Below are 16,311 nucleotides of genomic sequence, written 5' to 3'. Positions count from 1 at the left end.
ATTTATCGACCCCGAATGGATGAAAAGCAAAGTCGACTTCGGCGGAATTTGAACTCAGAACGTTCTGCCCGGTCGCCTCCTTCCCCAGGGTCGGATTTGAATGACGCTTCGCCGATCGTGCAGAGGAGGAGGAGTAAGTGACAGAGAGAGAGAGAGAGAGGGGTAAAGAGAGAAAGGGAGCATGGCACAAGAGAGAAAGACAGAGTGAGAAAAGGCAACAGGAAGGAGGAGGAGGAGGAATACAGACAGACAGAAAGAAAGGGTGGAGGGAAAAGGGGAGAAGAAAGAATACGAGAGAGAGAGAGAGACATAACAAGAAATGACGTAGTATAACAGAGAGAGGAAGAGAAAAAGAGAATGGGAGGAGGAGGAGTAATGCAAAATTGAGAAAGAAACAATGAAGAGAAAAGAGATAAGAATCAGAGGAAAGAGATGTAATGACGTAATATTAGAGAGTGGGAGGGGGAAGGGGAGGAAGAGAAGGAGCATCCATCTGTCTATCTCTCTCCCTCCCTCTGTCTATCTATTTGAACATCTCTCTCTATCTGTCTGTCAGTCTACCTATACATGTTATTTGCTATCGAGAGGGACGGACGGACAGACAGACAAACAGATAGATAGATAGATAGATAGATAGATAGATAGATAGATAGATAGATAGATAGATAGATAGATAGATAGATAGACAGAGAGAGAGAGAGGGGGGGGGGGCAGTAGGCAGACGTGCGAATGGAATGGTTGAAGAAGGGAGAGGAAGATTTAGAAGATTCCAGAACAGAAGGAAGAAAGAATGGTAGAAGTGAAGAGGGTGAGGTGGGAGGTAATGAGAGAGAGAGGCAGATAGACAGGCAGGCAGGCAGGCAGACAGAGAGAGAGAGACAGACAGACAGACAGAGCTTTGGAGAGAGAAAGATACACATTTGCACACATTAGAAAGCGAGAAAGAAATAGAGGGAAAGAGAGAGAGAGAGAGAGAGAGAAAAAGAGACAACGAGAGGAAGACAAGGGAGGGGGGGAGAAAGTGTTCCTAAAATTTCGTTTTCTACAAAGAGTTTGTGTGTCTTGTAGTAATTGAGGAAGCTTTCTGTTGCATGAGTTCAAACCTTGCTGAAGTCAGCTTTGCTTTTATCCCTGTGGGGCTGAGAAATAACCCCCACCCCCAGTCTTCGAGAAAAGAAATCAATAGAATCACGACAAGGCTTACACGTCATGGGGTCGATTCGTTCGACTAAAGGTGGTGCTCCAGCATGGTTGCAGTCAAATTAGTATGTGTGTGTGTGTGTACATTTAGATGTATGACTACTACTGCGTGAGTCTGATCTGTTCGGGGATTCAGTCAGTTTCCAGTTCAGTGATTCAACAGCCACTCTACTAAGTAGAGTTACAAGTTAGTATATTACTGAGTATATACTATAAAGAACAATACCCTATTATGAAACAGGTACAATAGGGTCCCACTTATGTAATTAGCGGCAGTAGAAGGATTTTGATTAACTCTGATTATCCATGCAATTGGCAAACAAAATCTCCCTGTGTGGTTTTGCTAATTTAAACTTATATAGCAAGGGAGATAACTCCAATTCGACCAGTTGATCAGAAACTGCATAGATATGGCAACCCAAAGCATAAATACATGTTTTCTGGCTAGAAATAGCAGCCAAATCTCCTTCAAATAACACCCTACTCACTTATCTATGTAAATATGTATGAACTGATTAGGGAGACCACTACGTGAAAGCTAGGTTTGATAGAAATAACAGCCAAATCTCTCTCAAAAGCACATCCTACTGTCTTATCTATGTATATATGTATGAGCCAATGAGGGAGGCCTCTACATGGTAGCTGGACCTGCTAGAAATAGCAACCAATCTCCCTCAAATCACACCCTACTCTCTTATCTATGTATATATGTATGAGCCAATGAGGGAGGCCTCTACATGGTAGCTAGACATGCTAGAAATAGCAACCAAATCTCCCTCAAATCACACCCTACTCTCTTATCTATGTATATATGTATGTATGAGCCAATGAGGGAGACCTCTACGTGGTAGCTGGACCTGCTAGAAATAGCAACTAAATCTCCCTCAAATCACACCCTACTCTCTTATCTATGTATATATGTATGTACGAGCCAATGAGGGAGGCCTCTACGTGGTAGCTAGACCTGCTAGAAATAGCAACCAAATCTCCCTCAAATCACACCCTACTCTCTTATCTATGTATATATGTATGTATTGGGATTGTACCAATCTGCCAGAATGGAAGCTAGGCGACAGGTTTATTTAGCCAGAGGGGAAGCAGATAAGAAAATATTTGCCAATGTTCTGCGCCGTGAGGACCAAAGACTTGAGGTATTTCGTGTTGCAAGACAGTGTAGGAGAGAGAATAGTGATGTTGTAGGAGAGAAATGTGTTCGCATGGATGACGGTACGCTTGCACCAAATGAGGCTGCAAAGAAAGAGGTCTGGAGATGCCACTACGATAGATTGCTTAATAAAGAGAATGAATGGGAGAAATAGAGCCTGCCGTATGTCGACCCAACAGAGGGACCAGCTATCCGAGTTGACAGTACCAGGGTAGATAAAGCAATCAAGAGTATGAAGACAGGGAAAGCCCCCGGCCCATCAGGTATCACTGCAGAGATGCTCAAAATATCTGACAGTGTTGGCTACAGCCTAGTCAGCCGTATTACGAACCAGGTGATACACGAAGGAGTCATACCCAATGACTGGTGTAGCAGCACCATAGTCAACTGCTACAAAGGTAAAGGTGACGCTTTAGATACAAATAACTACAGAGGCATCAAGCTGTTAGATCAGGTTATGAAGGTTACGGAGAGGGTCATAGCCCAACTAATTAGGGAGCGAATCAATTTAGATGAGATGCAGTTTGGGTTCGTGCCAGGTAAAAGCACCACTGATGCCATATTTCTAGTAAGACAGCTGCAGGAGAAATACCTAGCCAAGGATAAACCTCTGTACCTGGCTTTCGTTGACATGGAGAAAGCCTTTGACAGGGTCCCCCGATCCCTTATCTGGTGGTCAATGAGGAAACTTGGGATAGAATAACGGTTAGTGAGAGCTGTGTGAGCCATGTACAGAGATGCTGCCAGTAAGGTGAGGGTTGGAAATGAGTACAATAATGAATTCCGGGTAGAGGTAGGGGTCCACCAAGGTTCTGTCCTCAGCCCCCTCCTATTTTTCATAGTCCTCCAGGCGATCACAGAGGAATTCAAGACAGGTTGCCCCTGGGAGCTCCTCTATGCTGATGACCTTGCACTAATTGCGGAGTCACTATCAGAACTAGAGAAGTTTCAGGTGTGGAAGCAAGGACTAGAATCGAAGGGACTTAGAGTCAACTTAGCTAAAACCAAAATCCTAATAAGTAGGAAGGTAGATAAAACACAACCCCCTTCAGGTAGATGGCCCTGCTCAGTATGTAGAAAAGGAGTAGGTAGTAACTCTATAAGATGTACCCGGTGCAAGCTATGGACACATAAGAGGTGCAGCAATATCAAAGGCAGGTTAACTAGGAAGTTAGTTTTTGTATGTGGCAGATGTTCAGGTGCAATAAACACTGTAAACAAACAGGAAACAACTTCTGTCTCATTCCAGGGAGAAAAACTAGAGGTAGTCGATAGCTTCCACTATCTGGTTGACCAAGTTAGTAGTGGGGGTTGGTGCACTGAAAGTGTAGCTGCTAGAATAAGAATAGCCTGGGCCAAGTTTAGAGAGCTCTTACCTCTGCTGGCGACAAAGGGACTCTCACTCAGAGTAAAAGGCAGACAATATGACGCATGTGTACGAACAGCCATGCTACATGGCAGTGAAACATGGGCTGTGACTGCTGAGGACATGCGTAAGCTCGCAAGGAATGAAGCCAGTATGCTCCGTTGGATGTGTAATGTGAGTGTGCATACCCGTCGGAGTGTAAGTATCTTGAGAGAAAAGCTGAACATAAGAAGCATCAGTTGTGGTGTGCAAGAGAGACAATTGCGCTGGTATGGACATGTGGTGAGGATGGATGAGGATAGCTGCATGAAAAAGTGCCACACCCTAACAGTTGAGGGAACCCGTGGAAGAGGTAGGCCCAGGAAGACCTGGGCTGAGGTGGTGAGGCAAGACCTTCGAACATTGGGCCTCACCGAGGCGATGACTACTGACCGAAACCTTTGAAAATGTGCTGTGTGTGAGAAGACCCAGCAAGCCAAGTGAGATCGTTGCCAGTGCCCCTGGACTGGCTCTTGTGCGGGTGGCACATAAGATGCACCATTTTGAGTGTGACCGTTGCCAGTACCGCCTCACTGGCCTTTGTAGGATTTTCTAGCGAGATCGTTGCCAGTGCCCCTGGACTGGCTCTTGTGTGGGATGCACACAAAAGACACCATTTTGAGCGTGGCCGTTGCCAGTACCGCCTGACTGGCCTTCGTGCGGGTGACACGTAAAAGCACCCACTACACTCTCTGAGTGGTTGGCGTTAGGAAGGGCATCCAGCTGCAGAAACTCTGCCAAATTAGATTGGAGCCTGGTGTTGCCATCCGGTTTCACCAGTCCTCAGTCAAATAGTTCAACCCATGCTAGCATGGAAAGCGGACGTTAAACGATGATGATGATGATGATTATATATATATATATACGACGGGCTTCTTTCAGTTTCCGTCTACCAAATCCACTCACAAGGCTTTGGTGGGCCTGAGGCTATAGTAGAAGACACTTGCCCAAGGTGCCACGCAGAGAGAATGAACCCGGAACCATGTGGTTGGTAAGCAAGCTAATGGATTCATTTGTGGTTTGATTCTACAGTTGGATGCCCTTCTTGCCGCCAATCAGTTTGTAAGGTGCATGTGTGTGCGTGTATATATATATATATGTAACGATAATAATTTGTGTAGTTACCAGTCGTAAAGGGTAAGGTTTGATTAGGGACACAATATTATGAAATGTCGGAGTTTGTTGTTATAATGGCAAGTTGTAGGATGTGAAAGATGAACAATGCTTGAAGTTTTAAGGAAGTGTTTGTTTACCATTATGTTACAATACCTTGCCTCGACGGACAGGTTCTGATAGATCCAAAAGCATGCAAAGTAAAGTTTGTGTTTGTGTCCTATTTCATTGTTTAGTAGTAACTACAGAGAGAGATAGAATGATGTTGTAAGAGAAGAGAATTAGAGCTCGTAGGGTTGTGGGATGTTGTCTCACAGTTGCTGACAGTAAACTTCATTTTTCCCTCTGGCCAAGGTTCTAGCTGGTCAGCCAGACTTTGTTCTCACTGAGTCGGTTGGATGGTTTGACTGAGGGCTGGCAAGCCAGGAGGCTGCACCAGGCTCCAATCTGATCTGGCAAGGTTTCTACGGCTGGATGCCCTTTCTAACATGAACCACTATGAGAGTGTAGTGGGTGCTTTTTATATTTCACTGGCACAGGAGCCAGTCAGGCGGCACTGGCAACGACTACGCTAGAATGCTTTTTCCTTGCCACTGGCATGGAAACAGTCAGGCAACACTGGCATCAACGACACATGAAGGGTTCTTTTTACGTGTGTGTGTGTATATATATATATAATGTAACAAAAGAAAAAAAAATTATATGGAGTGTAAAACATCCAGTTCACAGGAACAGCAGTTGAATACCACAGACATAGGAGTATAAATTACAAATAATAAATTAAATAGAAAAATACAATTGACAATCTAACAATTTATTTACATTATAATATAAAAATTTTTGAAAAAGACAAAGCCAACAATTTGTTTTGACTTATATACAATATTTGATTGATAAACAATACATATCTCTGTACATAAGCCACTTGAGTACAATATTTCAAAAAGACACATGAAATTCTATGTTCAAGGAATGCTAAATCACAAAATATTGGTTCGAAATCCGTATGTTTAAGAGTATTTGCATTGAGAATTCAAATACATAAAAAAACAAAATTAAAACACATAAAAAAAACAATTATGACGTAGATCAATATTTATTATATAAATATGCCTCTACATATCCGAAAGAAAGAATTTCCAGTATATCAACTATTTATTTATTTGTGCTATTTTTTATTATATTTATGATTACCATAAGAAAACAAATGTAAATTATGAATAATAATATATAATAACTCTTTCTCATTTACTTTTATCAGCACAAAGTCATTATTTCTCATAGGAAGTTTAAGAGGTGTCCAATGGGAAAGCATAGTTGTGTTTGAATTAGGGTATGACTTGACATTTAAAAGTGATATTAGGTATGGTGTGGATTTTAAAATTTCATTTTTTTTAAAAGAAGTTTTTTTGTGCAGACGTAAACGCTGTGAACAAAGAAGGCAACAATTGTCTGCACCTTGCTGTAAAGAAAGTGTTTCCTTCTGAGGAGGGACACTTGACTATTTTAGTTAAGTACTGCATGAAGCTCAACATGCGAAATAGAGAAAGGCTCTCTGGTGTGGTGGTTGCTAGTTATCTAGTCCACGAGAGTGGAAACTTTTACTTTAAAAGCAAGAGAATTAACTCCACTTAAAAATGCAAAGTTGAAAGAAAAATTAAAGCTATTATTCCCAGCACAGGCACCATGTAGGTTGTGTGAAGTAAAGAAATACAACATGAAATTCTATCCCTGTGGTCATGTTGTGATTTGTGGGGAATGCTTTTCCTCTGAAATGATGTCTAGGGTGCCAACTACTTATAAGAATCCCACGTTGGCACCTACATCAGAAAGTAAACCATAGCAAGTTGAGACTCCAAAGATTGAAGAGAAGCAAGTTCAAACAGTGGCAGTTGAGACTCCAACGTGTATGGAGGAGGTCCTGATGACATCACAGACAGTTGAATCTGCAAAGGTTGAGGACAAGAAAGTACAGACTGATTCACAACCATTAGAGGTTCTATCCCAGTAAGTTGGTTCTCAAAACCTGGAAGAGAAGCATCTCCTGAAGGTGGCACATCAGTTAGGAAGTAATTGGTAGCAAGCTGGTATTTTCTTAGGAATTAAAACTATTGACCTGGAAATTATCAAGCATAACTATCCCTTCGACATTGTAAGACAGAGCTACCAAATTCTATGCAAATGGTTTCTAAGTTGTAATCCAAAAAAACGGATACACAAATCACTAAAAGAAACTGAGTGTTTCACTGCATTTGAATGTTTATCATTAGACAAAGAAGTGGGGTCTGTGTAAATGTTGCTACTCTTTATTCTCAGGTGCAACTTCACTAAACAGAGACCCAGGATTAAATTCCTTCAGCCAGAAGGAATTCTTAAATGTAAAGAACCCAGAGCCACATGGCCCAATATGTTCTTCGTTAAGATGGTAAATTGTGAATTGAAGAGGATTCACCAATTAAATCCATCAAACCTCTACCATATTGAGACTCCTTTAATAGTTTGTCTCCCTTATTTGGGATTAACCTTTGAAGTATTCAAAAAAGATTTATCACATTTTACAACATTACCCCTCAGCAGACTGAGAGTCGATAGTAAAACAAACAAAGAAGATGGCACCCTACCAAAACTGTGACTCCTAAGGACCTGCCTTCATTGACCCCCACCAACAACTGCATCACTTTCTTGGCTTCATTTTTTTACCAATGTTTCATCTTTCACTGCCCTAGATTTCTGCCTCAACTTAGCAAATTTTATCCAGCAATGTTTAAGGAAGATGATTCTGGCTGTTTCTGATTGACTCAGGTCTTGTCTTTCGCTGCTGGGAAATACTTTCCTTACACCATCTTCTCATCATGATGCAAGCAGATCCCTTTTTTCCACTTGCTACGACAACCTTCACCTCATTTACTACACCATAGAGCAGGTAGGAAAAATTCCTGGCAAGGGTGGGGCACTGGTGAATTTAGACCAGTCTACAGCATTCAATACGATTGACCATCAGTATCTGGTGGGGGGTCAGACTGGGCTCGACTTTCCATGGCTGGATCAATGCTATGTATATCATTGATCGAAACAATCGTCCAGGTGAACGGTCTCTTCTCAAAGCCATTTGCAATCAAGCATTAAATTTGCCAGGGCTGCCCCGTGTTGCTGCTTCTGCATGTATTAGCCCTTGATCCACTGCTGCGGAGGTTGGGGACTGTGGGGGAAGACCGCATGATCTACGTTATGGTAAGGGAGCAACTGCATATGTGGATGAAGTCACCATCCTCGTGTCTGATGAAGGGCAGCGACCTCATGAAGAAGACCCCATTAAAAAAAATATGAAGCAGTGGCAGGGGCAAAAGTCAACCAGCCTAAATCAGTCGGGCTTGCAACTTGGCACCTGCAGGGGCAGGTCAATGCCTCCCAAAAGCATCATTTGACGAAAGGCCCCCTTAAACTGCTCAGAGTCTGCTTTGGAAATAGGTAAATCACATTCTTCTGCATTGCAATTTCAGTTGATTCTAATACATTTGCCGTGACATCTCCACTGGTTTTACAAGACTCTTTTCGTGCCAGAGAAACAGAGTAACCCATGAATGTATGTCCTGGCCAAACAAAATGATTGCTAATACACACTGCTGGCATGTTCCAAAGCCCCGTCGGTGGGAATTGTGCTACCGACAGAGGAAGTTGTAACCTCGAACAAATGGAGGAACAATATTTGGTTTTCTCCGGAAGGTGAGAGGAGGCGTTGGGAGAGCTTTTTTACAGGGCTTGTCAAGGGAGGAGACATAGCCTGAATGGACTCCTTCCCTGAGGATATATTGTGCTTCTGATCGTGGCACTGTTGGAGTGCTAAGTGGCGCTTTGGGTCGGAAGATTGTAAGAAGATGAGTGCCTCATACTGAAGGGGCATGTGGCCCATGAGAAGAGTTGTAAGAGGCAGGTGCTTCATTTTAAGGACATGGTGTCGTCTGCAGTAAGAGGCTTAGTACCTCATTGTAAGGAGCTTGAGTCCAATAAGAAACTGTGCTAAGAGGTTTATTGCCTCAAATATGTAAATTATAAAAGAACAATGTTTTAGAGAAGCAGAGTTCGGTGGGTGACTTCTGCCTTCTCCCACTAATATCATCATGTTCATCATTCATCTCATCAATGTCTTTGTCCAGCCCGCACCTACTCCATCTATGTACAGCTTTCATAGCCAATATAATGAAATAAAGTAGCTCATTTTCATTATCATTCATTTTTATCATAAGTTTTTTTTTTTTTTCTAATTGTTATATGTCCCCACTGGCCCCTTTGTGGGTAATAAAGAAATCACTCCTCATTCGTTAGGTCCTTGTTATATAGGACCTTATAAAATATCTTCAAGAACAGAGAAGACAATCATATTAGATGCTGAAGGAAAACCAGAAACAGAAAATGTGTATAGAGTCAAGGAGGCTTTCGTCAAATCCATCCAGAATTCAAGAACATGAAAATATAATTGTAAAAAGAAACCAAAAACATGTGATCTCAATATGAAATTAAAACAATAGCATCGAGGCTATCAAATGGACAGGCCACAAACGCAAGAATGAAAGAAACCAAGCTACTGCGTCTAATTTTATCTGGTGACCACTGTGTGGCCATCCGTGCCACTGATAGAAGAATCAGCTGAGGCAAAGCCTAAAACTGACCGACATCAATCCCAAAGCCTGGGACTCTGAAGCTGAGGAAAGGCTGTGGTGGTACCAACTGCCCTACAGAAACAGATATTACATGAATTTCATAGTGGACACCTGGGAATGTCGAGAATGAAAGCTTTGACAAGGAGTTACGCGTCTTGGCCGACACTGGACCAGGACATTGAAAATTTGGTAAAATCTTGTAGAGGTTGTGTGCCAGCAGCCAAGGCACCACAAATACCAATCATGGCCTGAGTCCATTGTCCAGAGTACATATAGACTACACTGGACCAGTGAATGGCGCCTACTACATTGTTGATAGCCTTACCATGTGACCGGAAGTATGTAGGTGCGGTCAACCTACTGCGAAGGTAGCAAAGTTCCTGCATGAACTTTTTTGCTCAATACAATGTTCCAGACACCACAGTATCGGACAATGGAACATAATTTACAGGATGAGTTCAAGAAATTGTATAAAATGCATGCAATCAAGCACACGTTTACTCCGCCCTACCACCCAGGGTCAAATGGGCAAGCAGAATGATTTGTAGATACTTTGAAGCAAGTGCTAGAGAGAAAAAAAAAATTAGGCAATGACGAAATGCTAAATAAATTCTAAATATCAGTTCAGGCAAGTCACCTGCAGATCTAATGTTCGATTGAAAAATTAAATTGATCTTTGAGAAATTGTTGCCAAAGGAAGAAAACGTACAGAGTAAACAAAAAATTTTTACAGAGACAAAGTCCATTTCAAAGTATACAAGAATGGTAAACAGAGGTGGCAGGATTAAAAGAATTGGTAACATGTAATTTACTTTCATTTTTGTAGGACTATTCCTTGTCACTTTTTTTTATAACAGTAACCAAAAATATACTGCAGTCTCTACAAGCCCAAACATCACACAATATGGTAATTTATATAAATAGAATTATAGAAAAAAAAAGTCTGAAGTTCTAAAATAACTAAAACATAAAATAAAATAAAAAATGTTAAATTTCAACACCTCACAGGATAAAGGTAGTTTGTTTGTGTGTGTGTGTGTGTGTGTGTGTGTGTGTGTGTGTGTGTGTGTGTTTGTGTGTGTGTGTGTGTAAGGAAAAGATATTTACTAACAGATAATTATGTTATCAAAACAATTTATCATTTACATACCTCTGAAATCTATGCAAAAATTTCAGCAATGCCCTTTTCATTCCTACTGGGATCGATACCATTTAAATCTAATTTGAGGATCCACAGGGGTTTATGGGGGTGGGACTTGCATAATTGGACAAGATATTTGCAGAACACAAATTCATAAAAATTTTCAACACCAAAAAAATTTTTTTTAATTATCAAACTTTACGTGATGTCATTCAACCCATAATTAATAACAGGCAGTGTGCATATACGCAAGTTTTAAAAACATTTTGAAATTAGGGTGAATGATGGTGGTCTTGGTACTAGTGGAGGGGGGGGGGAGAGACACCCCATACAAAGTCACCATCATCAATTAACCCCCATGAGCAGCACTTCAAATCAATCTCCAATGCTTCTTCATGCCTGTCTACTCGTTCACTCTCACTCCTTGTACATAACCACACATGTGTGTGTGTATATATATATCTATATACATATATATATATATACACACACATATATATGAGTTTTTTTCAGTTTCCATCTAGCAAATCCACTCTGAAAGTTTTGGTCAGCCCATGTGGTTGTGAAGCAAACTTCTTAACCACAGAGCCACTCATGCAGACAAGGACAAAATAGATACAGGACTCAAAAAATAACACAAATATCAAGAGACAAAATTGTCCTGAATCTCTCAAAATATTAGCAGCCATTGCAGGTCTCTGCAGTCAACTCGGAATTTCCTTTGAGAACAAGTGTGGACACACCGGCTATGGAGATGAGCACTCGTTTGAGTTTGGTCTGACCAACAGCACATTTCTCGGAGGCTCTCAACAAGCTATGAATCTGCAAAGGAAATTCAGTGAAGTGGCTTAAAATATTACAAACCAACAAAAGAAAAAAAGAAAAGAAAAAGAAACTCTACACCATTTTGATACCAACATATCTGATCAAACTGATCTTTGTTCTACAATACTAACTTCCTATTTCACAGTGATTTAAAGTTTAACAGAGGGGGCGGGGGTACAACCACACCAATAGTCACAATCAGTTATAAAGATTCATAAAATGTGAGACTTTTTTTTTTTTATATATATATATCAGGTTTTTAAATAGAAACTTACCTTCTAACATTTCTGCTGTGTGGAAATGAAATAACAACAACATAAAATAATAAAGCTTTTGATGTTTTTTTTCTTCTTTTTTTTTTTTAAACAAGTGAGTAAAATACCATATCAAAGCATTTTCAATGTTAGTAAAGAAAGAGAAGTCAATAAAACTTGACATTCAGAAAGAAAACGAATTGCAAATTGCAATAACATACTACCATACCTGAACGAGCTGGGAAATTTCATCGGAGACCTCCACTTGAGTTGCTTCTGGCCGAAACACTTTGTTTCATTTTCTTCTGGACATCTCAGCAACTGATGTTGACAAACTGTGTATTAGAAATATTGATCTTACTTAAGTTTCTGTGTAAAGGTAGTATGGGTGGTCTTTCAAAGGTTTTCTATAAGAAACATGGTGACTACAAATGGTAAAGGAAGGAGTAATAGAAACAGGACACATGGATTACTGTTAACCACTAATTCAGTCTCTGCAAATAGCCGGACTGGAAGCCAGTGGTTGTTGTTGAAACTAACAACAAGTAAAGTAATCTCTTGAGGCTCTAGAGTTCTAGTCGTTGGAGACATCTACATAGCCAGAAACAGCTACCAAATCACGCACATATCATAGACACCTGTCTTCCACAGTGAGAAATAGCAGCCAAATCCCGCGCAGATTCTAGGCATCTGTCTTCCACAGCGAGAAATAGCAGCCAAATCCCGCGCAGATTCTAGGCATCTGTCTTCCACAGTAAGAAATAGCAGCCAAATCCCGCGCAGATCATAGACACCTGTCTTCCACAGCGAGAAATAGCAGCCAAATCCCGCACAGATCATAGACACCTGTCTTCCACAGTGAGAAATAGCAGCCAAATCCCGCGCAGATCAAGAACATCTCTTGAGGCGCCAATAAGCGAAAGTCACCAGAATTAAAAACACTGAACCATTTCATTGTTTAGTACTTAGGCAATGCGTATCTCTTCTGAAATAGTTAGTGAAGTCAAATTATCTCTCTTCTTTTATCAGCTGTTGTGTCGTTTTCAGGTAGAAAGGGACAACAGGGTAACCACATAATTAGGAGATGAAAAGGGGAGGGGTTAAGTGTTATCCGGGAAAAAGGGGTGGGAAAAAGTGAAGTTTAATGGGTCTGACTGAGTTAAGGGCACCTGTGAACTTGATAGGAAGAACGGGGATTCCTTCAATAAAATACAAATAATATATAAGTATATGCATAACAACAAATGGAGCAAAAAAAAGAAATGGTAGCTGGAATTATCACTTGTTTCTCATAAGGGAGAACATAATAAAACATTAAGTAGCAAGACAAAAACGAAATTGTGGGGTAACTTACGAGCTAAGATGTTACATGGTCAGTCCTTACATACTGTTTCGAAGCAAGTGAGGGCCATTTCACCAAAAAAACACTCACCGAAGTTCGTTGTAAATAAACAAGTCCGCCATATCTATCAATGACATTCTACTTCGACAGTCTCACAAGACAACAATGAAACAAGGAACTCAGACGAACAACATATCCAACAGTCCATATAACACTGTTATATATTAATATCCTTATGTTAGCGTTAATCAGTGTAAAACCGAAGTATAGGGTGTTAGCTGAGAAATAATAATAATAATAATAATAATAACAAAACACATGCTCATAAGAAGAAGGTCAGATCTATGGCTAAGCAGTTGGTGATGCGAGGTAGCCTTAGCTGTAAATACTGGGAAGGAAAAAATTAATCAACTATAGAAGGGGAATAGGCAAGTATATGCATATATATATATGTACATACCTTCATCTACCTGTATATATATATAGATGCATATCTGGGTACAGGACGTTGCAAACAAAATATAACTGGACGACTTCGGGTATTTCTGTGTCAAGTGAGATTTAACGAAATGGGAGGAGGGGTAAGAATAAATTAAAGGGTTGGGTGTCTCGTCCTGTTTTGTTTTTGTGTATTTATGGATTGTGTAAAATCCGCAAAACATTCTTCGAGTTTAAATTAGACAATATAATAATTACTGCCTTAACGCATTTTATGAAATTCATAAAAGCATTGTCTCTGTTGTATCAACTAAACTCGAACAGATGCACTGAAAATAGATGCATTTGATGCATAAAACTTCGATTGTTTTCTGCATTTTACATACACACCTGAAGCAGGTGAGAATAAATCTGTAAGGCTTTTTTTTCTTCTAGTTTAAAATGAGACATTGCTGGCATGATTTCGTTATATCTATAACGCATAGATACATAAAAACAGACAGAAACAATCAAGCAAACACAATCCATTAGATTTCTTCTTCTTCTTCTCCCATTTCGGGTACAGAAAATACCCGAAGTCGTCGATGAAAAATGATGAAAGAAATAAAACAAATCAAAAGATGATAGGAAGCTGAGGCAAGAGCGAGGTTTTGGTCTCTTAAATGAACTGTGAAGAAGAGACTCTTGGAAATCTTCATTTAAAATGCCAGAATGTATTCTTGTCTTGTTTTTGTTTTTCAGTATAAGTTATTTACGGATTATAAATATTCCTCTGCTTCTCACAAAAACGTGTGTGTGTTGTGGTATGAAGGGGAAATTAAGAAACAGGAGGGTTGACATTAAAAAAACAAGGAGAAATGAGCTTTTCTTCTTACCTGTCGAAAATCTGGAGGGGAAGGTTTTCTTCTCTTCGTTGCAAACACGTTCGGTTTCCATGACACCCAGTTGCCCTCTGACCTCTTCCGCTCACCATTACGCATGCTCTGATCCTCACTTCCGTAACGGACACCTGACAGAACCAAAACATTCTCTCACTTACGCCTTAATTACAACTTCTGCTCAAATATTTCGTGTTTACATTTGCTGTCTCTGACAATATTTTAGCTATGAGCGATTAGATTGTTATCATTTCCCCTGTTAATGAATAAACCATTGGAATAAGAGATCCCTTACTTGAGCAATAGGTAAGGGTTAAAGACATGAATAGGATCTAGAAGTATATTAAGAAAATCATCAAATATATATACATCGCACCCATGCTAGCATGGAAAACAGATATAAAAATGATTGCCATACATATATACGCCTATGGATATGTATACATGTGTGTGTGTGTGTGTGTGTGTGTGTGTGTGTGTGTGTGTCTGAAGGTATGGAGCCTAGTGGTTAAGGTGTTGCACTCACAGTGGCTAGATTGTGGGTTCAATTCCCATACTGAGCCAGTGTTTATTGAACACTGGCCATAATGTCGGGGACGAATAATTGTACACTGGCAATAAAGACGGGGACCAAAAATTGAACACTGGCCATAAAATGGGGGATCAAAAATCGCACACTGGCCATAAAGTCGGGGGACCAAAAAATTTGCACACTGGCAATATAGACGGGGACCAAAAATTGAACACTGGCCATAAAGTCGGGGACCAAAAATTGAACTCTGGCCACAAAGTCGGGGACCAAAAATTGAACATTGCGCATAAAGTCGGGTACGAATAATTGAACACTGGCCATAGAGTCGGGGACCAAAAATTGCACACTGGCCATAAAGTCGGGGAACAAAATTCGCACACTGGCCATAAAGTCGGGGACGATAAATTGGACACTGGCAATAAATTCGGGGACCAAAAATCGCACAGTGGCCATAAAGACGGGGACTTAAAATTGAACACTGGCTATAAGGACGGGGACCCAAAATTGAAAACTGGCCATAAAGGCGGGGACCAAAAATTGAACACTGTCCATAAAGTCGGGGACCAAAAATCGCACACTGGCCATAAAGTCGGGGACCATTAATGCACACTGGCAATAAAAACGGGGTCTAAAAATTGAACACTGGCCACAAAGTCGGGGACCAAAAATTGCACACTGGCCATAAAGTCGGGGAACAAAATTCGGACGCTGGCCATAAAGTCGGGGTAGATGAATTGAACACTGGCCATAAATTCGGGGACCAAAAATCGCACAGTGGCCATAAAGACGGGGATCAAAAATTGAACACTGTCCATAAAGTCGGGGACCAAAAATCGCACACTGGCCATAAAGTCGGGGACCATTAATGCACACTGGCAATAAAAACGGGGTCTAAAAATTGAACACTGGCCATAAATCGGGGACCAAAAATCGCACACTGACCAGAAAGTCGGGGACCAATAATGCACACTGGCCATAAAGTCGGGGACCAAAAATTGAACACTGGCCATAAAGTCGGGGACCATAAATTGAACACTGGCCATAAAATCGGGGACCAAAAATCGCATACTGGCCATAAAGTCGGGGTCCAAAAATTGCACACCGTCCATAAAGACGGGGACCGAACATTGTACACTGGCCATAAAGTCGGGGACCTAAAATTGAACACTGGCTATAAAGACGGGGACCAAAAATTGAACACCGGCCATAAATCGGGGACCAAAAATTGAACAATGGCGATAAAGACGGGGACCGAACATTGTACACTGGACATAAAGTCGGGGACGAATAATTGAACACTGGCCATAAAGACGGAGACCAAATATCGCACAGTGGCCATGAAGACGGGGACAAAAAATTG

At 40.8% G+C, this 16,311-nt stretch overlaps 1 long non-coding RNA gene across 2 annotated transcripts; it reads right to left on the bottom strand.

Moving 5' to 3' along the window:
- Positions 1-5,681: 5,681 nt before the first annotated feature.
- On the bottom strand, positions 5,682-14,612 carry LOC149129233 (uncharacterized). Of its 2 annotated transcripts, none has more exons than XR_016240157.1 (3): positions 14,417-14,612; positions 11,991-12,096; positions 5,682-11,504 (listed from the first exon to the last, which is right to left on the bottom strand). It is a non-coding gene; the product is annotated as an uncharacterized LOC149129233 (long non-coding RNA). The 2 variants fall into 2 exon arrangements; XR_016240158.1 differs by lacking the exon at positions 14,417-14,612 and adding an exon at positions 13,194-13,346.
- Positions 14,613-16,311: the final 1,699 nt, after the last annotated feature.

Source organism: Octopus bimaculoides, unplaced genomic scaffold, assembly GCF_046866305.1.
Source record: "Octopus bimaculoides isolate indiv1 unplaced genomic scaffold, ASM4686630v1 contig91, whole genome shotgun sequence".
Taxonomy (NCBI): Eukaryota; Metazoa; Mollusca; class Cephalopoda; order Octopoda; family Octopodidae; genus Octopus; species Octopus bimaculoides.
The sequence above is the reverse complement of the archived record's forward strand: the minus strand, read 5'-3'. Positions and strand labels throughout refer to the sequence as shown.